Source organism: Lissotriton helveticus, chromosome 2_1 (assembly GCF_964261635.1).
Source record: "Lissotriton helveticus chromosome 2_1, aLisHel1.1, whole genome shotgun sequence".
Classification (NCBI taxonomy): Eukaryota; Metazoa; Chordata; class Amphibia; order Caudata; family Salamandridae; genus Lissotriton; species Lissotriton helveticus.
This window is the reverse complement of record NC_136059.1, coordinates 331,529,784-331,554,860: the sequence shown is the minus strand read 5'-3', so window position 1 is coordinate 331,554,860 and position 25,077 is coordinate 331,529,784. Positions and strand designations below refer to the sequence as shown.

At 48.5% G+C, this 25,077-nt stretch overlaps 1 protein-coding gene across 4 annotated transcripts in view; it reads left to right on the top strand.

The window, feature by feature from the left end:
- Positions 1–25,077, top strand: part of AMACR (alpha-methylacyl-CoA racemase) — a 613,095-nt gene that overhangs the window by 31,678 nt on the left and 556,340 nt on the right. Inside the window, exon 1 of one of the 4 annotated variants that reach the window (XM_078674918.1) lies at positions 469–513. The exons of the other annotated variants lie outside the window; for them this stretch is intronic. The gene's annotated coding sequence lies outside the window, so the exon portion shown is untranslated. Of the gene's footprint in view, positions 1–468; positions 514–25,077 lie in introns of those variants that run through there. 4 annotated transcript variants of the gene reach the window in all.

Genomic DNA, 25,077 nt, shown 5'->3' with positions numbered 1-25,077 from the left:
AATGCTGGTGTTTACCAAGAATATGGTGCAGGTTGGTTATTTTGGGTAAATTTTCTTGCACTTCTCTATTGTGTGAAATGTTGCTAAAATGTAATCTACAGCTTTACAAAAAGATTAAGTATGTCATTTCACGCATACAGCAGTTAAACACTTGTAACGTATCCCCGATGCCTACTTGTATGCTTTCCCTATTGTTCTATCTCACTTCTGAATTCGGAGGTCAAAATCATCGCCAGGGCCCTGGCCAACAGACTACGGCGGGTCATTCCTTCTATGATTAGCCCGATCCAGCAGGCTTTATGAGGGTCTGTGACAGTTAAAAAAAAAAAAAGTAAATAATTTAGGCAGATAGTGTACAAAAAATTAAAAACTGAAAATTTAAAAACGGTCAACAGATTTTTAATTGGTGGCTAACATTCTGTCCTCCCATTTTTAGGGACTTGGGAGATATTTGTCGGGTGAGTCTCTAATTTAAGAACACAGTGCTCGGAAAACACTCATTGGGTGACATTGGTGAGAGGCTCTTGATCGTTTGTTTATGTAGTGAATTTGAACGGTGCTCCCGGCTTATATTTTAAACTCTGACAAATGCATGATGCGTGGCATCTCTTCTGTTTTTCAAAACGTTGAAAATTACTTTTTCCTTTTATTCAAAACCAGTCGCTTTTAGTAACCAGTTTACACGATTGTTAAATACCTTTTACTCACTTATACTTTGCATGCCATACATAAGATCTCATACGTGACTTTTGGAGTGCAAATCCTCTGTTTGTTTGTTTTTTACTGTTCTTGATTGTCAATTATATTTCCATAATCTTGTTGTAGTTCCACACGGAGGACTTCTGCAAATCAACAGAGATACAAGTTTTTAACATGAACTGTATATGATACCCCTGAAGAAGGGTTAACAAAAACCTGAAATGCATTGGGATTTATTAAATTCATTTGGTTTAAGCTAAATATTTTGTTTTGAGATTGTAAGCATTATAGATTGAAACCACACTGCCACTAAGAAGTGTGGCTATGACAAAAGTCACATGTTGATGTATGTAAAATTATGAGTTTACAAGGTTAATAAATACATAACCAAGTTGAACACCGAGTTGGAATTAAATTGTATAAAGTATATCGTTTTGTTTAGGATTGGATGAAAATACATTAGACCAGAGGGTCAATAGCTGTGCATCACGCAGGCTTGGGGGTTTCCCCAAACCTCTTTTTTTGAGTTTCATTGCATAGAGGTTAGGGCTTAACCTCTGAATCGTGATAGCACGCATACATAGAAGTAGACACCACCACTAACTTTTGGATTATTCATATTAGTACAACGCATTTAGTCAGGTGTGCAGGTCCACTCACATTTTAAACATTAAGGGGCCCATTAGGATCACGGGCGGATCGCCACGCCCACATGGCAGTGGCGATCTGCCCATGATCCAACCCTGCCACCCATTTCCCCGCCATATTACTATGGCGGGGGGGACCGCAGCAGACGGAAGACCGTCCGCCGCTTTTCCGCCCGGTCAGTTGACCGGGCGGAAAAGGGTTTAAAATGGTGGCGGTGTCTGTTAGACACCGCCAGCCATATTAACATGGGTGCGGAAAGGCATGCGGGAATTGACTGCGGGGGCCCGTAGCGGTCGCATCCTAATTGCCCCCACGGGACACCCGCCGTTATGGCGGGTGGTCCCGTTTTCCGATAGGGTGGCGGGCGGATTTTGTCCTAATGGACCCCTAAGTTGGTATCTTCATCTTGATGCATGGGTGATTGGTGACGTTAATTAAAGGACTGGTAGGCACCAACAAAAAGAGACCATGCATTAGGAGCAAAAAAGACAAAGTGAGAGCTCAGCATATCTCTTCATGTTTTAGAAATAAAACTATATTTTGAAAAGTTGGAACCTTCCCATTACAATTAATTCAGATTGTTGCTGTTTTTGTTTGTGAATTAAATAAACTATTTCATGATGAGTGCATTTGTTTGATTTATGGTTGGTTCTATATTTTTTTGTTGTTGTTTTGAGGTTAAAAACGTAGAAATTGCTTAGGTGGAGATCCCTGGCTTCTAGTCCTGATTCAGTGGTAGTCCACAGAATTCAAAAGGTTCAAACAGTTAATACAGAGTGTTACAGAACACTAAAAAAACAGACATCTACCTGAATGGTTAAAAAAAATTACTACTTTCACTTCCTCTAAAAGTCCTTTAAATTTTGCTGAAGTCCAACTCTGACTTCAAAAAAAAAGTAGCGAACTTCATACTCCTCCTGACAGTCTTCAATGTGGTTTCATACTAGATTTCAGCACAGAAAAAGCAACTCTAAAAAGAGTGGTTGATTCACTTCTCGTTCTCCTCATTTAATTGGCAGCATTTGACACAATAGATAAATCCACCCTTTTTGATATCTTCAAGAATAGAATGGTGATGTGAGGAGCTGTCCTTGGATGGATTTCCTGTTACCTCTGGAACTATTGCCAACTCGTAAAAATGCCAAACTCCCTTTTAATCCTACACCTTTTTGGCAATGTGTTCTGGAAAGTTCCATTATATCTCTTTTCAATATTTATTAAAGAGTTGGAACTCCAAGGAGGTCCACTTAAAATGATACGTACAAATTATTACATAAAATATAATAAAACATGCAGAAATGCATTAATGACATCAACTCCAAGTATACATTTTTCAACGCATATCAGTTTTGGGAAATAAAATTGGGATTAGCAGCAAGAGGATTGATATAGCAGAGCATATCCTGAATTGCGCAAAGAGAATTTAGATAGCAGCCAGTTCATGTGCAAAATACAATTAAAAATTCCAACTTCAGCAGAGAGTTAACTCAGAGAAAAAACAAACCGATGTCTTACGGCAGAATCATGTGCAGAAAACAATCCAACTTCGTTAGAGAATCAAGTTTTAAAATTTGCAATCAGACCGTGGATGAAAACCAAAACATATCCCGGTTGTGCAAAAAGCAATTAAGTAGTAGTCAAAATATGTGCAAAATACATTCGGGAAAAGGAGAGAATATTAAAACTACATAATAGGGCGACCGGCTCAAGGGTAGCAGCCCCTTTAGAAAATATGTATAAGATTAAAATATGTACATGAACTCCTTAAAAAAATTGAATCATTTTACACAGACTGCTTCGTTTTTTGGGCAAAAGAGAAAGTCGCGGGCTGAAGCTACATCCTTAACACCATTTTGTAAAAAGATCGGCCGAAGCCATCGACGACGACCTAAGACCAATGCGGGACAGACAAACAAGACTTGATCCAGGTTCTGAATGCACAGTTCACAAAAATTAATTTGTTTCCATTTTTCATGTTCTGGGACCATTTTGCTGTTCAATCATTTAGAGGTAAAAGATTCATGCGACATGAAGAGAGCCAGCATCGAATTGCATGTTCTAGGTTCCACGATAAATATTTCTGGGAAGTTCTCGGGGCGCTTGTCCTGGCTATTATCTTTAATCTCTCTTTAGTGTTACAGTACTTAATATCGCTATTAAAGCTGATCTTACCACTTAAGTTTTTTAAAAAAGGATTAAATTCTAACGGCGGGAGGGTAATCACTGACTCTTCCTGTACACCAAAATGTTTTAGTGCCTGAGGGAAATCGCGATATAGGGAATATTTCCCCCAGATACCACCAAAGATTTCTTGACACATGAAACCTCTTAATGAATGGAGTTTGCTATTTTTTTAACTGGTATCCCCAACGTAAAACTCTGGAAACACCTTGGATATAGGTGCTTATCAGGCCAAATTCCAATCTAACAGCAGCTGATGGAACTAACGTGTTAAAATTGCACAATTTACGTCAAATCTGACCTTCAATCCTATCTAAAAAAACTCCAGTCCTTTACAGGGATTGATTTAATAGCATAGAGCAGAGTTGGTGGGATTTTTGCTTTAAAAACCGCCAGCAGATGGTAAAAGTGCCTTCTGCCCATCACAAAATGTGCAAACCATTAGTGTGGGACAAAGCTTTACAAGAACTATATTCGATATGAAGTTTATTCTTCGTATTGCTTGCTATTATTTTCCGTAAATATAGGTATGAACCAACTTTTCAGGACCAATTTGCCATTTGATTAAAATTCTACATTTTGATACATTGATCTTCAAGAAATGAGCCATCGTGTAATTCTGTAATGATATCAGCTTACTATTCAGCCCAATAGGGGTTAGATCCATCACAACTATATTGTCTGCATAAAGGAGACATGCGAAAGGAGTGCTGCCTATCTTTGGTGCATCTCCCTCTTACTGGGAAAAGCATTAAGGAGACATGCGAAAGGAGTGCTGCCTATCTTTGGTGCATCTCCCTCTTACTGGGAAAAACAATCAGGTAAAGCTGCTATAGCTACCCTCAGGCGTCCCAGCGCTACAGACAACGTGCTTGGACCGCAGAAGTCTTAAGCTAATCAGATTTATTGAAAAGCCATGTTTTCAGGAGTCTGCGGAAGATGAGGAGTTTGGGTTCTGATCTGAGTTGGAGGGGGAGGGAGTTCCAAATCCCTGCCACATTGTAGGTCCTCGACACCTGGCTCTCCGGACCCTAGGTATTATGGCTAGGAAAAAACAACCTGATCGAAGTTCTCTAATTGGATGGTAGGCAGTCATCAGTGGCTGGTTGACGATGGTCCCTGTCCCCCAAAAAGAATGATGCGCCATACACAATGCCTTAAATTGAGTTCTTTCCCTAACTGGAAGCCAGTGAAGATCCTTAAGACTGGCTTTGACAGAAAGGCGACGAGGGATTTGAAGGAGAGTTCTAGCTGCCGAGTTTTGGATGATTTGTAATTTATTTAGAGTGGTCTGGGGAGCTCCCAGATACAGGGCGTTTCCAAAATCCAGACGGGACAGGATAAACCCTGGACCATAATCTGCCTTGCATGGAAAGGTAGGAGAGGGAGGATTTTTCGCAAAAGTCTTAGCAGGCCAAAGCAAGTTGCTGAGAGCTTGGCCGCCTGACAGTTAAAATTGAGGGATTTGTCAAGCCAAATGCCTAGACTTTTGATTGAATCCTTGGGTACAGGGGCGGTTCCTTAGCATAGGGGCCAGAATAGATCAATGGTATTGTTTGTATGGCCACCCAAGAGCATAAGCTCTGTTTTGTCCCCATTCAATTTGAGGCAGGAAGACGTCATCCACTCATGAACTGCTACCAGGCAGTTACCAAGGTCAGTGGGCGCATTTTGTGGGGGATTAAGAGCTACTACCAGCTGAGTATCGTCCGCATAGGTGATGATTTTTACCCCAAAAGGGCGGACGATCTCAGCTAGGGGGCTTATATATATATTAAATAATGTGGTGCTCAGGGAGGAGCCCTGCGGCACGCTGCAGCCGAGAGGCTTGCTGGAAGATGTGGTGCTGCCCTCAAAAACCTGGAAGAAACGGTTGGCTAGAAAGGATCTAAGCCAAGTGATTGCCATGCCCGAAATTCCCTTACTGCTGAGTCTATGTAGTAGGATGTTGTGGTTTACCGTGTCGAAGGCGGCACTTAGATCAAGGAGGATAATATATAAAGAAAATAGTAGCAGTGCTAATAGGCAACCTTGTTTCAGACCATTTTCTATGGGAATTACAGATGATAAACCTTAGTTTACTCCCATTAATACCTGTCACTAAGTTTGAGAATGTAATGTGATAATTAAGGAGAGCAGGGGAGCAGGCAATCCCATATTATGTAATTTCCTACATAGTAATGGTCGGTCAACCTTATCAAAGGCCGTTGAAAAATCTATGAAGGTCATCTAAACGTTTGACCTACGATAGATCGTGTATTTCTCCTCAATTAGTTTCAAAATGGAGATGTTATCCAGGGTGGAATGATTTTTCCTAAAACCTGCTTGTTCTATTGGGAGGACCTTCTTCTCCATCACCTATTCCGTCAGGTGATCGAGAATACTGCGAGCAAATATTTTCCTGCTACATCTAATAAGGCTATTTGTCTGTAGTTACCCGGATGGGTTTTAGGGCCCTTTTTGTGCAGAGGGATTAAGATGCTTCCGGACCAAGATGGCGGTGTATTCCCCTGAAAGTAACACAAATTGAACAATGGGACTAGATACGTGGCCCACAAACGTTTCTCCTTTTTTATTACCGATTCAAAAACAACAGTTGATGGGCAGAATGCAGAACAATGTCATACATTCACCCCAGTACAGAGATCTGGGCCTAAATCCATCGTTTTTTTGCTCACCATGCCATTCTAGTTTGAACCCAGCCATATGCAATTCAGTCTTGACCCCGTGCCTCATGGGACCAGTCCAGCCCAAACTGCCAAGCCAGGTCCTCCCTGGACTGGAAACAAGCATCCTAGGAGCGGTTTCAGGGTTTCACCCATCTTCAGCCAGGATAGCTTGAATCCAGTGGCATCAAGAGCACTGTTTTTTTTGCTCACCATGCCATTCCAGTTTGAACCCAGCCATATGCAAATCCGTCTTGACCCTGTGCCTCATAGGAACAGTCCAACCCGAACTGCCAAGCCAGGTCCTCCCTGGAAACCAGCATCCTAGGACCAGTTTTGGGATTTCACTCCTCTTTAGCCAGGATAGTTTGATTCCAGTGGCATGGAGAGTACAGGACCCACGTCTGGGCATACCCGTCCCACTTGGGGTGACAAATGCAAAAACAACAGTTGATGGACAGAATGCAGAACAATGTCATACTTCACCCTAGTACAGAGATCTGGGCCTAAATCTATCGTTTTTTTGCTCACCATGCCATTCCAATTTGAACCCAGCTATATGCATATCATTCTTGACCCTGTGCCTCATGGGAACAGTCCAGCCGGAACTGCCAAGTCAGGTCCTCCCTGGACTGGAAACCAGCATCCTAGAACCGGTTTCGGGGGTTTCACCCCTCTTCAGCCAGGATAACCTGATTCCAGTGGCATGGAGAGCACAGCACCCACGTCTGAGCATACTCATCCCACTCGGAGTAACAAATGCAAAAACAACAGTTGATAGACAGAATGCAGAACAATGTCATACATTCATGCCAGTACAGAGATCTGGGCCCAAATCCATCATTCTTTGCTCACCATGCCATTCCAGTTTGAACCCAGCTTTTTTATTACCGTCATGGGGATGTCATCAGGACCCATTACTCCTTAAGATCTCATTTTTTTAATAAATCCAACCACGTCATTCAATTAATGTACATAGTTGGATAAACAAGTTTCAAAGGGGTCAGGTGCAGTGGGGACAAAGCTGGTAGAATTAAAATTCGCAGAGTAGAGTTCTACCAGGTGGCGTTTCCAATCCTCTTCTTTAATAGGAATGAGGAGAGATTGCACCACAACAGTCAGCGATTATTTCCCAAAACTTTTTGGAATGATTTTTTGAGGCCGCCTCTTTTAACTGCACCCATGCGCCATCTTCCTTTATTTGTGTTAAGGAACGTTTTTTCCTGTGCCTTTTCCTCTCTAATAGGTTTATTAAATTGCTTTGTTCGATAGAGAAATTCAGGAACTGGGCCGTTACTAGTTTATTTCCCTATTTAAGGTGAGCATTGGATTATAACATGCTCTCCGTTTAATTGGAGCATGCGATGATTTACATAATGTAACCAACAAACCTAGTTACGGGAAAAGGCTTCCAGTAAATCGAATTGAGGATAGTCATGCTCGGCCATTACTAAAGGCTGCTGATCTTTTATCAAAGATGTTAAATACGCTTTTACTTTAGCTTTCGCTTGAATATTTAGGTGAATTCTACCATTTGTTCCATTAAACCACCCTACTGTGCTGCATTTAAAGTTCCAGAGACCTACCTTAGCAGAAGTAGACTTACATTTGGAGCAAATCAATATAAGGTCGCTAAAATCAGTTCCCAAAATTTCCATACAATGAGATTACAAAAGAAATCTGCTGAAACAACTAGATAATCTATAATAGATCTCCCAGTTAAGGCCTTATGAGTATATTTTGCTGGAATATCATTTTCTACCCTCCCATTAGCAAATATAAAATCTAAGCTTCTCAGACCTTCGAGTAGTAGAACTCCTCTTTTATCGGTCCTATTTTTATTCGGGAATTGGGCAGTTGGGATTTTTAGGGCTCGTTTTTAGGTCTCGCACCTGGCGACGCAGCGCTGTAGCCAGGGCATCTCAGGACACGTAGTGTCCAGAGACCAAGGAGCAGCCAGGGCAACAGGCCAGGCACCACGGGACCCTGGACGGACAGGAAGGCTAAACTAAAGACGGCTCCGCTGGAAACAAGAGGATAGATGAGCAATAAGAAACTAACTGTAAAGACCCTGCTAAGGACAAAAATGAGCAATATGACAGCAACAAAACAATGCCAACCCCTCCCACCCCCCACCCTGCTTCCCTGCCCGCGGATTCAAAACTATCCACACCCCAACTAGGCAGAGTGCCTGTCGCCCTCCCACTCATAAACGGGGTACTGAGGGTCCGACAGTACCTCTTGCCCGACTGAAAAGCATTATAAATTTACTACACATTGCATGGTTGTACCATAAGACTTAAACAGCATTCACACAGTAGAAAAGTTACTTGTTAGGCAGCTGGCGCAGCCCGATCTCGGCCAAAGGAAACAGGTTCCAGAGATAGAGGTCAGCGCAAGGAAGAAAGTGGGCCACCCCCGTCAGTCCCATCGATCAGGCGGCAGCCGCATGGAGGAGACCTCTATGTTCCGTGGCGGGGCCAGTCTCTACAAGGGGACGTCATTCCACTCCGTCAAGAGGGCCAGTGAAGAGATCCTGACTCTCAGGCAAACAGTCTTCACGCAGGGTCGCATCCGGTGTAGATTGGTTCGTTGGAGAGCCTCCTACTCTACTCCAACCCTCCAGCCAGTCCCACACCTCCTCCGGCGAGAAGAAGAACCATGTTTTCCCATCCTTTTCAACCCGCAGTTTCGCCGGGAAGAGCATGGAGTATTTAACGCCCTTTTCGCGCAGCGCCCTTTTGACCTCCAGAAAGCTGCGACGCCTCGCCTGCACCTTGACTGTGAAGTCCGGGAATATGGAGATGCGGGTGTTCTCCAGGAGAAGAGGTGGACCCGATCTGGCAGCTTGTAATATAGCGTCGCGGTCTCTAAAGTTAAAGACCCTCGCAATGATGGGACGTGGGGGGTCCCCGGCTTAGGTTTGCCTCCAGGGACCCTGTGCGCTCTCTCAATAGAAAAGTAATTCGAAAGCTGTTTTGGTTTGAGGTGCGTTGTAACCAGGGACTCCACAAAAAGGTCAGCCGAGGGCTCCTCCATTCGTTCCGGGACCCCCAAAATTCGGATGTTGTTCAGTCTCGCCCTCCCTTCATAATCGTCCAACTGGTCACTCATCAACTTCTGCTGTTTCTGAAGCTGGGCAACTTGTGGTTGAAGAGTTGAGGTATCGTCTATCAAAGCTGCCGTCTTGACCTCCACGTCTTTCACTTTCGGGTCCATTTTACGCAGGTCAGCACGCAGGAGAGTCACCTCAATGTTCACAGAGTCGATTCGAGTCTCCAAGGAGGAGCGGACCCCAGCGATGGCAGCCATCACGTCCTCCAGGGTAGTCGCCTTTGCACCCTGCGCATGGGGACGCAAGCTTCGGATCGTCCGGGGGAGCGGGCTCCCTGTTGTCCCCCCTAGCGCCCCAGGAGTTCTTATTAATCTGTCTCTGAGTTGGGGGCCGTGACCCCTTGCCGGACGCCATCTCGACTCACTAGTAGGGGCCAAACACAAGCCGGGCAGGGCGGCACCAAAGTGAAGAATGAAGGCCGGCACGTCCCCACGGTGTAGGAGCGGAACACGGAACCACCCAGCACTGTACCCCTCGCTTGGGTCAAGGGGCGCCGGAATCCAGGTGCTGCGTGCGAGGCAAGGCAGGTGGGGCCAAGGAGCAAGCGGGGTAAATGTGTAGGAATGCAGTCCCCACCCGCGTTTTTGCGCAGCTGCGTGTATCTGGTCTCCGTGGTGCAGCAGTGTGAGCTCTAGGGAGGAGGGGGCCCTCTTCGGTGCAGGTCGGGAGCGCCAAGCTCGTGGGCAGTGGGGGGCGACACAGCCAGTAGCGCCCCCACCACATCATACCAGGGTCGAGCTGCGGATCAGGAGCGGTGTGTCCGGCAGTTGGGTGGCCAGAGTCCCCCCTGGGCAGCAGGTCTCCGATACCACCGCCCGTGGGTGCTCAGATCCAGGTGTAGCCCCACTCAGTAGGTCAAGAGTCAACCTGGGGAAAGCAAGGACCCACCAGGGCCCCCGGGGCACGCTCCCCGCGGTCTCTAGGGAGGCGCCGCCCGCAGGGCAAGGTAGGGGGGAGTCACAGACCCACAGGTGCAATGCGCCGTAAGAGTAAGGCGCCAGAGCCGGGGCGTCGCCTGTGATGCTCCTCGGCAAGTAATGAGACCTCGCTGCTCCCCCTCACGCAGGCCAAGAGGCAGATTCGCAGCGCAGTCCAAACGCCTGCTCCCCCGCAGGTGGAAGGAAGGCGGCGATACAGTGAGGCAGGCTCCGACACCGATGTGGGACCGGCTAGGCGTCTGTGGGCGAGCGGAACTCCGCAATCAGTAGGCCCATAATCCGGGGAGTCGCGTAGGTAGCTCCCCGGCACGGAGGGGGCCCTCACAATGTCACCTCCCGCAGGTCACAGGCAACTCCGGCAATCTTTGTTTGGGGCCCACCCCGCTCCGGTCGAACAGAGAGCAGGTCCGGTTGGCGGCTCGGGGGCCAAATGCGTCCCGGGATCGAGACGGGAGCAGCCGCGCCCAGCCAAGGCCGAATCAGAAGGCCGGTCGGGAATCCGACAAGGCCGCCATCTTGCGGGCCCCGGGGGAGACCTCTATTCCGGGCACCACCGTCCCCAGGGAGCCTCAAAACGGGTCCAGCGCCGCACCGCCTGAGACGCAATCAGTTCCTGTCGGGGCTCCCCTTAACAGCAGAGGAAACCCCGATGTGTAATCGGATAATTTGGGCCGATGGTCGGGCAAGGATCGGGAGTCGCACTGGCAAGCGACCATTCCCGTCGGCTGTCGGCCACGCCCCCTATTAACGTTCCTTATTGAAAGAAGACCCAACGAAGCCAGCCCCTTCCCCCTCCCTCCCCCCTGCCAAGAGGAAACGTGCAAACTCACCCAGTGTGGTGGCTGGCTGCAGCGCGGTACTGGCAGCACGATGCAGGGCTTGCTCCTTAGGCATGGAAGCCCCGCACTGCTGTCCAGGGTCGGATTGGGATCATAATTCGGCCCGGGCACTGACGAAAAAAGTGGCCCACATTCAAGAGGCGTGGCTCATATTTAAGGGGCGTGGCCCACATTCAAGGGGCGTGCCCTTTCATGAAACACCATTTGCACAGACAAGGAATGAAAGGGGGAGGATACTGTTCTTGCACAGGACACAGGGCCAAGGTGACAATGGCCTACATTCTGAGCAACTAAAAAAAATAGCAAGGCCCCTTTCTGTCACAAAATTATTCCAGCCCTCCAGCACAGGAGCACCTGAAAAGCAGCAAAGCCCCCGCTATTACTAACCTACTTAGCCCTCCCCAGACCTTCAGCTCAGGAGCACATGAACAGAGGTAAGGCCCCTGCAATTAGTAAATTAATCAGCCCTCCAGGCCTCGGGAAAATGTCCTGGCAGGGGAGCACAAAACACAGCTTTCTGGGTCATCCAAGGTAGCCAGGTAGCCAGGGGGAGGCTGAGGTGAAGCTGGTGCATGGGAAGTGCCTTTGCAGTGTGTTCTGGCAGCTTGAGTGTTTACCATTTACTGTAGTATTACCCTTGTACCTGTGTATGGTACCCTTTTGTAACTTGCACACGTCACTTTTCTCTGGTATCACACTGTATGCTACCTCTCACTTTTGTTTGCTTTAGATACTTGCACAAGTGCCACCATTGCCTACGTAACGTTTGTTCTTGTGCTGGAGTGTCTGCCATTTATTGCAGTATTATACCTCTACTACTTGTACTTTGTACGCTTTTGTAACCTGCACACATATCACTTTTTCCTCCTGTAATGTACCGATTGCTACCTCATGTATTTTGGTTGCTCACTATTGTCACTTTTGATTCATGTAACTTAACGTTTGCTTTTGTAATTTGTCCACTTGTAATTTTTCTCCTCATGTATTATTGCTGTTCCTAGTGTGAAGCGCTCTGACACCTTCGGGTAAAGTCCGCGCTATATAAAATCGCATAAATAAATAAAATAAAAAAATTCCAAACATCACCTGGCCCCCACAGCAAGACCCATTCTTCCTCGCCCACTATGCCCTGAATGTGAAGGGCTGTGGGCGAGGTGTTAAGACTAACACTGTTTCTGGGCTGCATGGGCCCCAGGGGGGCCGAGGTGAAAATGGCTCAAAAGCCTGAGAAACACCTGGCCCCAAGGGAGGCCGATTCTTGCAAACAATCACCCCTCCCCAGCCCAGCCTCAGCTTGATTGCTTGGCAGGGTAGGGGTGAAGGAGAGGCCACAGCTGACAATCGCTGTCCTGCCACACAGTGAGGCTGCTTTCATTTTCTCTGTCTGTCTCTGTGCACACTGTGGGCCGTTTTTTTTTTCTCCCCTTTCCTAGTCCACTCTCTGTGGACTGGGACAGGGGAGAAAAAAACGGCCCACTGAGGCACCGGCCCATGCCCGAATGCCCGCCTTGCCAATCCGCCCCTGCTGCTGTCTGCTGCTCTCCCGGAACTTCAGCTCCCGCACTTCACTTCCTCTTTGGTGCCGGGGCTCCCTCTTCATCATGGGAGCCCCGGAAGGAGACAGGCGCTGCCTACAACATTCACACGCGCGAGCCACAGGGCACGGGAAATGTAACATTTACTGCGCATGCGCGGCCAGCCCTCGTCCTTGCCCTCCCAGGTCTCCTCCCCGCCCGGATGTGGAGCTGTGTCTGCTTTCTATTTTGCCGTTCCCTGCCTCGGAGCCTGAGACGAGGCTGTGAGCTGCCTGTTTGTGCTTAATGTTCTCGCTCGCCAGTGGAAAGTGACCGATTTTACAGGTACTTCTAATCCTCGAGAAAAAATTCTTGAAAACTATAACTTTAAATTCCTCAATACTTTTTGATTTTTAAAATTTGTATATCATCACAAAGAAGCCAATATTCCCCCCGGCTGTCACCTGCTGGAAGGTAATGCATTCCCTCGCCATCCATCAGCAGCTTCACAGCGGTCCAATGGCTCGGCAGTTAAGCGCGAGGCCCCTGCCGCCGCTGTTGCGCGCGCAGGTGGCGCGGACCCAGGGAGGTGCCACTTGTGGACGGTGCCCGGCCTGTTCAATTAGGAATAATCCGGCATTTCATCGATGCTGATTACCGGAGGCTGTAGGCATCGACGATTTATGAGCCAGCTTCCGTCAATATTTACAATTTAAATTCAGATTTTTATTGCATTTAGCAGAGATTTCTTGCACAAACGTATGACAATATCGCGCAATAAACAGACCACGCAGTGTGTAAGCATAAAAGGCCATTTTATTAGACCAGGCTGCGTAATCTGTACATAACCATAAACATCAACAAGTAAATAACATCAAACCCCCACTCGCACTCCCCCCTCATTCGTTTCACCCGTTCCACCTCATCACAAACCCCTACAAGCTCCATACCATACCTTATTCCTGCCCATCAATCACTTGTCATCCAGCCCGCTCCTTGCGTCCTTCCAGTCATGCCGCCATTCGAACTCCCCGCCCCCCCCCCAAGGGATGGGTGTGCCCGCTCTTGACCCCCCTGTCCCTTCAAAGTACCGCCAACCAGGGAACCCCCTGTAGGGCGGTTCCCTGCCCCACCCCCCCTACCCAGTTCGGGCCGCCCGCACCAGCACACCCGAAATCACTCCCTGACACACCAGATATTTTCATTCCATAACTTGCTCACAACATCGCGCATCTCCATCATGTACCAAGCATTGCCCAGCACCGACAAGTGTACTCCGTCGTCCCTAAAAGCTAAAGGTTCCTCCAGTCGAATCCCTCCGTGTGCAATCACTTTGATGTCCTTGTCACCACAGTATAGTCTCATTGCCCTGTTGAGCTTCCGTCGTGCCTTTTCGATCGCCCCATGCTTCATTGCCCCTCTCCACACTTTCCTGGAGACCAACTCTGTCCAGGCAATGCAGGTCCCCGCAAGCCTAGACTTCAGCACCTCCAGGTCCCTTTGCATGAGCTGTAAAAGCGCCAAACCTGACAGCTGCACCAAGTCATTCTCTCCCAGATGAATTATTAGCAAATCAGGGCATCCCCTCTGCGGGACCATCTTCGCGAGCCAGGGCAGTAGTGCCCCCCATCGCATGCCACCTTTACCCTACCATTGTACCTTGTGCAAGTGTCCTTTCAGTCCCAGGTTACGGCTGTAAACCTGTTGCTCCGCATATTTGGATGCCCAATGCACGAAGGAGTGCCCAACAATCCATGTCACCGTCTTATTTCCCGGTCCACCCACGCAACCTACGAAGAAAAAAATGTTAGAACAAGAAACAGCAAAACCATGAATCAACCAACACCCTACCTGGGACCATCTCACTGCCTCACATACCTCTCACAACAACGGGACTTCCAGCGCCCAATCCGCCTAATCCTGTCCCAAGACCACCCCAAACGGGCCGCAGTTGTCGCAGCCCCAATTCTGAAGGAGTGAGTCCCGAAACCAGACGCATCCAGACCCAATCGTCGCAAAGCCTTGCGCCATACCGCCAACAATTGGCCCGCCGTCAGTCTCGCGCCTGATGCGTGACAAAAGATTTCCCCACGCGCCACACTCGCCGTCCCCAGGAAAGTCCGCCATTCAACCACAGGGCACACCGGCCCACCCTCCGTCTCATTCAGCCATACCCACTTACCCCTGCCCAACTGATCAGTCTTCGAGCACCGCAACCAAATACCCAGGCGACCTCCATCCACCCGAATTTCCTCAAACAGCCTGCCAGCCACGCCCCTTGTACCCAGCAGCTCAGACACCCTGAACGCCCCAAAAAGCATCCACACCATACACAAACGGAAAAGGCCAACCTCAACCAGGTCGTAACAACATTCCGGCAACACCCCAACCAGCCGGACCAAAAACTCAAAAGTAACTGCTTCCCGCAGCCTACCCCCCCCACTCCTGCATTCCCTGCCCCAACCCCGCAACATCCTGCTTACGATCACATCTTTAGTCGGATCAAAACCCAGAAACAAAGCACAGTAAAAGGATATCCCTGCCAATTTACCAGAGATCGTAGCCGCCGTCAAACCTCTGTCAATACAATCCAACACAAAACGTCTCAGCCCCTGTTCTACCACAGACTCAACACCCATGACACAATCCAGATTCCAACCCATGAAAGCACTAAATTCAGACCATGCCAAACGATACGTCCTCCTCCTCGTCTCTGCAACAGAACCTTCCACCAGGCCAATCATCCTCACTCCCCCAAGGCCCAGATGCCGGCCGGCAGCCCGGTCTTGCATGTATCCGCTCCCGGTGCCAGGTGCCGGAACCGCTGCCACTGCGAACGAGCCAAAGCATCCGCAATGTCATTATTCGCCCCAGGGACATGCTTTGCCCGAAACACCACATTCAGCCGCAGACAAGCCAACATGAACCTCCGCAACAGCCGCAGCACTCTCAGGTCCCTCGCCCTCTGACGATTCACCAGCTCCACCACCGTCATGTTGTCCACATGGAAAAGCACTGCCCTGTTCCGAAACTCCCCCCCCCCACACCTCCAGGGCCACCAGTAGAGGAAAAATTCCAAGAAAGCAATGCTCCTCCCCTGTTTGAGCCAGTGAGCCGGCCAGCTCTCCGCACACCACCTTCCGTCCCAGAAAACACCAAACCCCGCTGACCCAGCTGCATCAGAGAAAATTTGGCATTGCCAGACCGCCCTTTCCTCATCAAATTCCAGGGGCACGCCATTGAAATCCTTCAGGAATGCAATCCAGGTCCTCAAATCAGCCCGCACCCCCATGGAAACCCTGACTCTGTGATGTGGGAGGACCGCCCCCGACATGGCCATGCCGAGCCGCCTACAGAACGTCCGCCCTGCTCTCACCACTCTACATGCAAAGTTAAGGAAACCAAGGAGTTTCTGAACCGCCCTCAAGGGGATCCGCTTTTCTTCAATCGCCCATTCCAAACAAGCCAGTATTTCCGCCACTTTGGCCGCAGGAAGGCGCGCTAGCCACTGTACTGAGTCCAGCTCGATCCCCAGGAATGTCAAGCAACAGCTGGGACCAGCCGTCTTCTCCGGCGCCAAAGGCACCCCGAAATGAAAGGCCAGTTCCTGGAACCGCGACAGGGCCCTGCCGCAATCCCCGGAATCCGCCCTCCCCAGGAAGAGGAAATCATCCAAGTAGTGGGTGACCTCCCGGCACCCACTGACTCGCACCATGACCCACTGCAGGAAGGTACTAAATAGCTCAAACAGAGCGCAGGAGATGGCGCACCCCATGGGCAAAACCTTGTCCATGTAGATGGCCCCCCCGAACTGCATGCCCAAGAGCGAGAAATCCGCCGGATGAATGGGCAGTAATCGGAAAGCTGACTTGATGTCACATTTCGCCAATTCAGCCCTCGCCCCACACACCCTCACCAGCCGGATCGCATCGTCCACCGACGCATAGAGCACCCTAGAATCTTCCTCTGCAATAAAATCTTTCACTGACTGGCCCTCCGGCCACGACAGATGGTGTATCATCCTAAACTCTCCTTCCTCCTTCTTCGGCACCACACCCAACGGAGAGATGATCAGATCGTCCAAAGGCCAGTCAGTAAACGGGCCAGCCACCCTTCCTTCCTCAACCTCCTTTCTCAACTTAGCGGCCACCACACCTGGCAATTCCTTAGCAGATCGCAAGTTATCGGTCCATCGGCGCTCCCTGGGGCCCTGATAGCCCACTCTAAAACCCTCCGTGAAGCCCCAGAAAAGCCGCGCCGCCGCCTCCTGATCCAGGTAGCACGAGAGCCACGGGGCCATCGCCTCCACCCTAACCGGTGTAGGCGCCCTTCTGGCCAGGGTGGCCCCGCCCTCGGGCGTTCCTCCACTGTTCTGATGGCGTGGCAAGTGTGAGGCACTGAGTGAGTCCATGTTTCCCTCCGCACTTCGAGCACTCATGTTTGAACTTACAGGGGTACCGGGAACAGTACCCCCTATTGTAGCTCCAACAGGCCCCTGTGGAGTATCCCCCTGGCTTAGTCTGTTGACCCGAAATGATGGAACTGGGCACTGCGCCTCCTCCCGCCCTGCTTTGGGCGGGACGCGGCAGAAAGGACCGATACACTACCGGCAAGCCGCTAGCTGTGTGTGTGGATGCAGTGGAGTGCGTGGACGCCATCCACTGCACCCAGAGCTCCTGATCCCTCCCCCCAGCTCTTCTCCGGATTCGCACTGACCCTGGCCCTAAACTCCTCGTCATAACTCAGCCAGGCAAATCCCCCAAACTGCATCTGAGCCTTGCGAATGATGTCCATGTACTTGAACAGCGCAATCGCCCTGTCCAAATACCTCTCACAGTAGATACTGGCATAAATCAAGAACGCTGATGTCCAGTTCTCCATCGTAACGGGCACCCTGGGGCGCCTCGTCAGCTCCCACTCTTCCTCCTTCGAACCCTCCTTAGCTTGCACTTCTCTATGCAGTAACTTAAACACATCCACAAATTCGTGCCTCCAAATCCGAGCCCTGACCCTCTCAGAGAGATGCGAGCCCAACGGCATCGCCAACCCCATGTACGGCAGTTTCTTCGGGATCTTCACCCCTTTCTCCTCCTTACCATCCCCCTTGTCCGTCTGCACCCCCGTAGTCACCGACTTACCGTCCACCTTCTCACCATCCTCAAGTGGACTGCCCGATGGCTTCTCCGGCTCCCGGACTGACCCGTCTCCCACTCCCACTGACCTGCAAGTCCTCTTCCGCCCCTCCCCCCGGCCCCCCCCCCGGGGACCATCCTCCCAGGCTGCCCACCAGGAACCCTCGCCTGCGAGTGCCGAGGTCCGTTCCCTGGGCCGTCCTCTGGGCACCGCCACCTGGACCGCCGCCGTCCCAGCTTTGGTCTTTGTCACCGCCGGGGCCTGCAAAACACCTATGTCGCTGTTGTCCGCAGCGCCCCCAATGCCAGCTGCGTCATCCCGCACCTCCCCGTCTTCCAACTCGTCGCTCATATCACCATAGTCCAGCTCAAGCACCGGTTCCGGACTCAGACGCGCACTCTCCACCTCTTTCACCGCTCTCTTCACACCTTTCTGCAAACCCCCACGGCCACGCATTCCAGTCTCCACACGCGCCGCAGGAGCCCGAGCCCTCGGTGGAGGGACAGCCGCCGCAGACTGCCCTGCTGCTTCTGTCCTGCATTTTGGAGCCTTCTTGCGCCCCGCCAGGCACCCCCGGGCTCTGCCGACAGCCGCCGGCTTGGATCCCCACCCGCCCCTCAGGTCGCTCCAACCTGAGCGGGCCCCAGCACCATCGGGCCTCAGAGCCGTCCTGGCCGTCCCTACACCTGCCATCGCTCTCTGGGGGGGGGTGTCATCCACGGCCTTCTTGGCCCTGACTCGCCTCTGCTCTTCCTCCCGCTCCGCCTCCCGTTCCTCCTCAGAGGTCGGGGTAGGGGGCCCCTCTATCTCATGGCTCCACACCGCCCCCACTCTGGCCCCAGCCTGTTCTGCCCATCTGACTTCCCGGATCTGCTCAAGTATCCGCTCCTGCCTGGCCCTATCCTCCCAGGACAGGGAGCCCCAGATCAAAGGGGGCGGGGGCGGGCAGTAGCCAAAAAACTCAGCCCACGGGGGGGGAAGCCCACCTGGCCAGGCCCCGGGGTCCACCCTCCCCCACCACCCAGGGGAACAGGTACCGCCGACCCTCCCGGGCCCACTGGGTCCCCGGCCGACTCCCGCCCCGCCAGGGCAGGTGTGGGCGCCCTGGAGCTTGTGGACAGGTCGATGGGGGCATCATCCCAATGCCCCGCGTCCACGGACACAGTCCCCTCCCAACAGGCCCTCCCGACCGAGAGGTCCTCCGGCTGTCTCCCGTTCCTGGTGGCCCCAGGCACCCCAACTGCTCCCCCAGACACCACAGGGGCCAAGGCCTGACTCCCACCTTGTCCCGCCCTACCCCCTCCACCTCCGCCGCCACTACCTGCTGCAGCAAATGGCCAGAGGGGGCTGCGCCCCCCACAGCAGTCCCAGAGGCCCCTGGCACGAAGTCGAGCGGGGGGAAGGCTCGCGGGGGCAGGCTCTTGCGCTTCCCGCCCCTCACCGAGTCTCTGGGCTCTCTGTCCCCCCTCTGCTCCACCGCATGTCCCCGAGGGCCCGGCTCATCGTCCTGGCACGCTATGACAGCAGCCATGACCCCCGCCGAGGCTGCGGGTGTGCCCCTCGTGGCCCCCACCCACGCCTGACCCAACACACCTGGTTGGAGGAGATCCTCCCTTCCAGCCCGGGCCAGCAGCAGCAAGGCCGCCCGGACCTCCTCGGCCGAGACGGCCGACATCGAGCCGAAACTCATGCTTCCGGCGTGCAACGAAAAACGGCTGCCGTGTAAACAGCCCCCGACGATGAGACACCGGCCAAAAGTCCACTAACTCCGCTAAACTAAGTTCATACAGGTCCTACACTAGCTCCCTTTCTTTCTCCCCTCCCGATGGTGCCAGGCGCAGGAAGAGGAAGTTCCCTTCCTCCCCTGCGCCTATATCCCCACCCCCTAACTCCTCCCCTTCCCCTGCCTGTCCTATCCTGCGTGAAAGACCCCTGGGGAAGACTAGTCTGCGACTGTGCTTCCCCCGGGGCCCGGCATTTTATCAAAATAGCAATGTGTTTTCCCGCTGACAGTTGCTTAGTGAGGGTGGCATGCACCTCATGCAAATGAGTAAAATTGGCCCTATTATCCCTGTTTGGATAGTAAAATAAAATCATAATTTGGGTGCACGGATCCCCTGTCCTCAGTGCATTAATGATGGCTTCAGTAATTCGATGATACCGAATGTTTGCACTGATGGAGAGCCCTGTGGTGAGGACACACTAAGCTTTTAGAATGTTAGTCCTCATTTGTTTTCAACGCCCCTTTATCTGCGACGCTGACCAATGGCTGAATGAAGGTGATGGCTGATACCGGACAGTAAGGGCTTGTGACGCTGGGTGAGGAGTCAAGTAACCTCCTTAAAAGCACAGCAACGAGCCTTTTAAAGTACAAGTTAACCATGGCAGCCAACAGCGTTTTTATACCGGGTCTGTTTAACAGCTGCGTGGCTATCATGACCGGGGGTGGCACCGGTATCGGCAAGTCTATCGCAGCTGAACTGTTCATTCTAGGTCGGTTCATTGCGACCTTTGTTAAGTCTGATCTTTCAGGTGTTTGCATGAAATTGACGTAAGCGTGACACCCCTCTTGCAATGGGTTTATTCCTAGTCCTGCCAGGTTCTGTAGTGCAAGGCGTTCATCTTGAAATAGACGTTTTCTTTTCTAACAGTAAGTAAGCCTTACACTGGTGCAAATTCCAGCAGTGAGCTAGAGGTGGGCATGCTAATGGGGGAGAGATACTGTGGCCCTTCCGGCTGGAGCTGTTACCTTTGGAGCTAGTGAACCAGCATCGAATCTCGGCGTCAGCTCAACATCCTGTGATTCTGGACAAATCACTTAATCTCCCCATATCTGAAAACAAAATTATAATGTGAACTTGTGTAATTGAAGCAGTGCTCATGTAAAGCGCTTCAATGCCTTCTGGTAGAGGTCGCGCTGTATAAAATAATGCTGCATAGTTAGTAATATGTTCCACAGAAGGTGGAAAGTCTGGTGGATGATTTGAAATTGAGCGTTTACAAGACATAAATGTGGAAAGCATATCTGCGCTATCCCTGGGACAAGTCTCAGTTTGCTTGCTTTCTTATTTTTATTCGTAGGCTTCTAGCCAATTAAATAGAGAAAAAAACATAGCAAGACCTACATATGTCCCTCCTGATCCGTTTAACAAACTTGCCTAAAAAATGGTGTAAAGATGGTATTGTTGATGTGAGCTGTCCTGGCAGATGAGACTTCTACCCTAACCCCATTAACCTGCTTTTAGAGCCATGGATTTTATTAGAAGACCTTGCACAATTTACATTCAGTGAACTACTTTTTTGTTGTTACAGTTTTATATATATTGAACTCGACCCCAAGTTTGGGAGCGCTTTACACGAGCACCAGTTACGTTACACAAGGATACATTTATTGTTTGGTAGGCACCGGGAGATTAAGTGATTTGCCTACAATCACCGGATGTTGACATACATACACTCCAAATACCACTCAGTGCCACATAATTACACGACCACAATTACACTAGTGAATGCAACACACACTCCACACAATACCACTCAGTGCCACAAAATGATATGCTACGTAATTACACTGCACTCAATGCAATATACACTCCAAACAATACCACTCAGTGCCACATAATTACACGGCACACATTTACACTCACCTCAATACAACATACACTCCACACAATACCACTCAGTGCCACATAATTACACTCTATTGAACGCAACACACACTCCACATAATACCACTCAGTCCCACATAATTATATGCTACATAATTACAATGCAACATACACTCCAAACAATACCACTCAGTGCCACTTAATTACACGCCACACAATTACACTCTACTGAATACAACATACACTCCTCATAATACCACTCAGTGCCACATAATTATATGCTGCAAAATTACACTGCGCTCAACGCAACATACACTCCACGCAACATACACTCCAAATATCAGTCAGCGCCACATAATTACACGCCACATAATTACACTGCACTCAATGCAACATACTCTCCAAATATCACTCAGTGCCACATAATTATATGCTACATATTTACACTGTGCTCTACGCAACATACACTCCAAATATCACGCAGTGCCACATAATTACACACCACATGATTACACTGCACTCAATACAACATACACTCCAAATACCTCTCAGTGCCACATAATTACACACCACATGATTACCCTGCACTCAATACAACATACACTCCAAATACCACTCAGTGCCACATAGTTACACGCCACTCAAATGTCACAAAAAGATGTTAATATTTCACTTCTGTTCTTGAATTTTCGTCACAATAAAATACACTGAACATAATCTTCACAAAAGTTATTTACAAAAGTTAAAGCTATTGCCATTATAAATTACAATAACTTTTATTTAAGTATTAATTATTTAAAAAAATTAAAAGCAATTATTATTTGTAATATCAATACATCTAAGTCACGTAAATACAGCACATATTGCATTACAAATGCTATAGGTGTCACATTTGCGAAAGTTAAAAGTATTGGCATTGTAAATTACAAAGCTATTAATTTCGCTATTCTCAAAACCAACACATAAATAAAAAATGTCATTTACAATACCAATAGCTCAAACTTTCCTAATGCGAGACCTATTGCATTGTAAATGCTTGTTTCCAGTGTTAAAGAATACCCTTGTGCTATGCGAAGAGACTTTAGAATTCAAATCACCAACTAACATTAAAAACCTGTAATCTTCCCTTTCCAAAGTAGAGGAGATAAAAACAAATAGGTCTTTTATTAGGTAAGAATAAGATGCATCAGGAGGTAAATATGCATCTACGATCAACAGGGAGTTTGAGTGATCCTGGGCATCCGTGAAATTTAGCTTAATCGCCTGAACTAAGTTGGAAGCATGTAAAAATTCTTTATATGACCAACTAAAATTTGTACAAGGATACATTTATTGTTTGGTAGGCACCGGGAGATTAAGTGATTTGCCTACAATCACCGGATGTTGACATACATACACTCCAAATACCACTCAGTGCCACATAATTACACGCCCACAATTACACTAGTGAATGCAACACACACTCCACACAATACCACTCAGTGCCACAAAATGATATGCTACGTAATTACACTGCACTCAATGCAATATACACTCCAAACAATACCACTCAGTGCCACATAATTACACGGCACACATTTACACTCACCTCAATACAACATACACTCCACACAATACCACTCAGTGCCACATAATTACACTCTATTGAACGCAACACACACTCCACATAATACCACTCAGTCCCACATAATTATATGCTACATAATTACAATGCAACATACACTCCAAACAATACCACTCAGTGCCACTTAATTACACGCCACACAATTACACTCTACTAAATACAACATACACTCCTCATAATACCACTCAGTGCCACATAATTATATGCTACAAAATTACACTGCGCTCAACGCAACATACACTCCACGCAACATACACTCCAAATATCAGTCAGTGCCACATAATTACACGCCACATAATTACACTGCACTCAATGCAACATACTCTCCAAATATCACTCAGTGCCACATAATTATATGCTACATATTTACACTGTGCTCTACGCAACATACACTCCAAATATCACGCAGTGCCACATAATTACACACCACATGATTACACTGCACTCAATACAACATACACTCCAAATACCACTCAGTGCCACATAGTTACACGCCACTCAAATGTCACAAAAAGATGTTAATATTTCACTTCTGTTCTTGAATTTTCGTCACAATAAAATACACTGAACATAATCTTCACAAAAGTTATTTACAAAAGTTAAAGCTATTGCCATTATAAATTACAATAACTTTTATTTAAGTATTAATTATTTAAAAAAATTAAAAGCAATTATTATTTGTAATATCAATACATCTAAGTCACGTAAATACAGCACATATTGCATTACAAATGCTATAGGTGTCACATTTGCGAAAGTTAAAAGTATTGGCATTGTAAATTACAAAGCTATTAATTTCGCTATTCTCAAAACCAACACATAAATAAAAAATGTCATTTACAATACCAATAGCTCAAACTTTCCTAATGCGAGACCTATTGCATTGTAAATGCTTGTTTCCAGTGTTAAAGAATACCCTTGTGCTATGCGAAGAGACTTTAGAATTCAAATCACCAACTAACATTAAAAACCTGTAATCTTCCCTTTCCAAAGTAGAGGAGATAAAAACAAATAGGTCTTTTATTAGGTAAGAATAAGATGCATCAGGAGGTAAATATGCATCTACGATCAACAGGGAGTTTGAGTGATCCTGGGCATCCGTGAAATTTAGCTTAATCGCCTGAACTAAGTTGGAAGCATGTAAAAATTCTTTATATGACCAACTAAAATTTGTACTTAGCATAATAGCAATACCTCCTTTAGCATGTGCTCTATTTACATGAAGCGCAGGCCGGCTCAGCACTATATAATCTTCAGTAGACCAATCCATTGTAATCCAAGTCTCTTGTAGATAAATTATATCTGGACTCCACTCTTTCAAAAATAAGAGTTTATTTTTGTTGGTGCTTAGACCGGCTGCGTTCCAAGATAACACAGAGATATCCCTGTTAGGAAGAGTTTCCAAATTTTAAGCCTAGGGATCTATTTTTATTAAGAGCGCCTGCTACCCAGCTTCTATTCTTATCTTCCTCATCTGTGGAAAAATCATACTGAGTCTTTTTCTCTGTGAGTAGCGAGACCCTCCTACCTTCTTTACCTAGGGAGACCTGCAATATACTCTTGTCTCCAAATGAGGGAGACCCCTTGTGGCAATATCGGGATAAGCGTTAGACTGCTGAATTTGGACCACTTACTGCTAATTCCACTTCAGGTATAAGAACGTCAATGCCACCACAACCTAATTTATCACTATGTAACATTATCAAATGGGAGATAGCTTTAGATGTAAACGTATGTCTTCAATATATAAATGGAACCATTTGCCTCCTACCTCAAGCACTCCAGCAACACTTACCATTTGTATGCTCATGGCATTCAGTATTATATGAGAATTTCCTCCCCACAGACATTGAAACCCCTTACCTAGCTGCAGTTGACTTTCTGTCCTGGAGGACAACACACCACCCTTGGAGCAGAATTCAATCTAATCTCCCCCAAATAGTAAAATCCCAGGCCAAATCTGCCTGCTCCCATTCTCTGTTCTGAACTGCCACCCCACCAATGTGAAATGCGTTCTAGGCTTCGTTATGGCCAAGAATCTGAATCTGCAAATGCATTTCAACAATTTGGTCTCAGGAGCCCAGCAGGTGCACCTGCAAAAGATCAAACTCC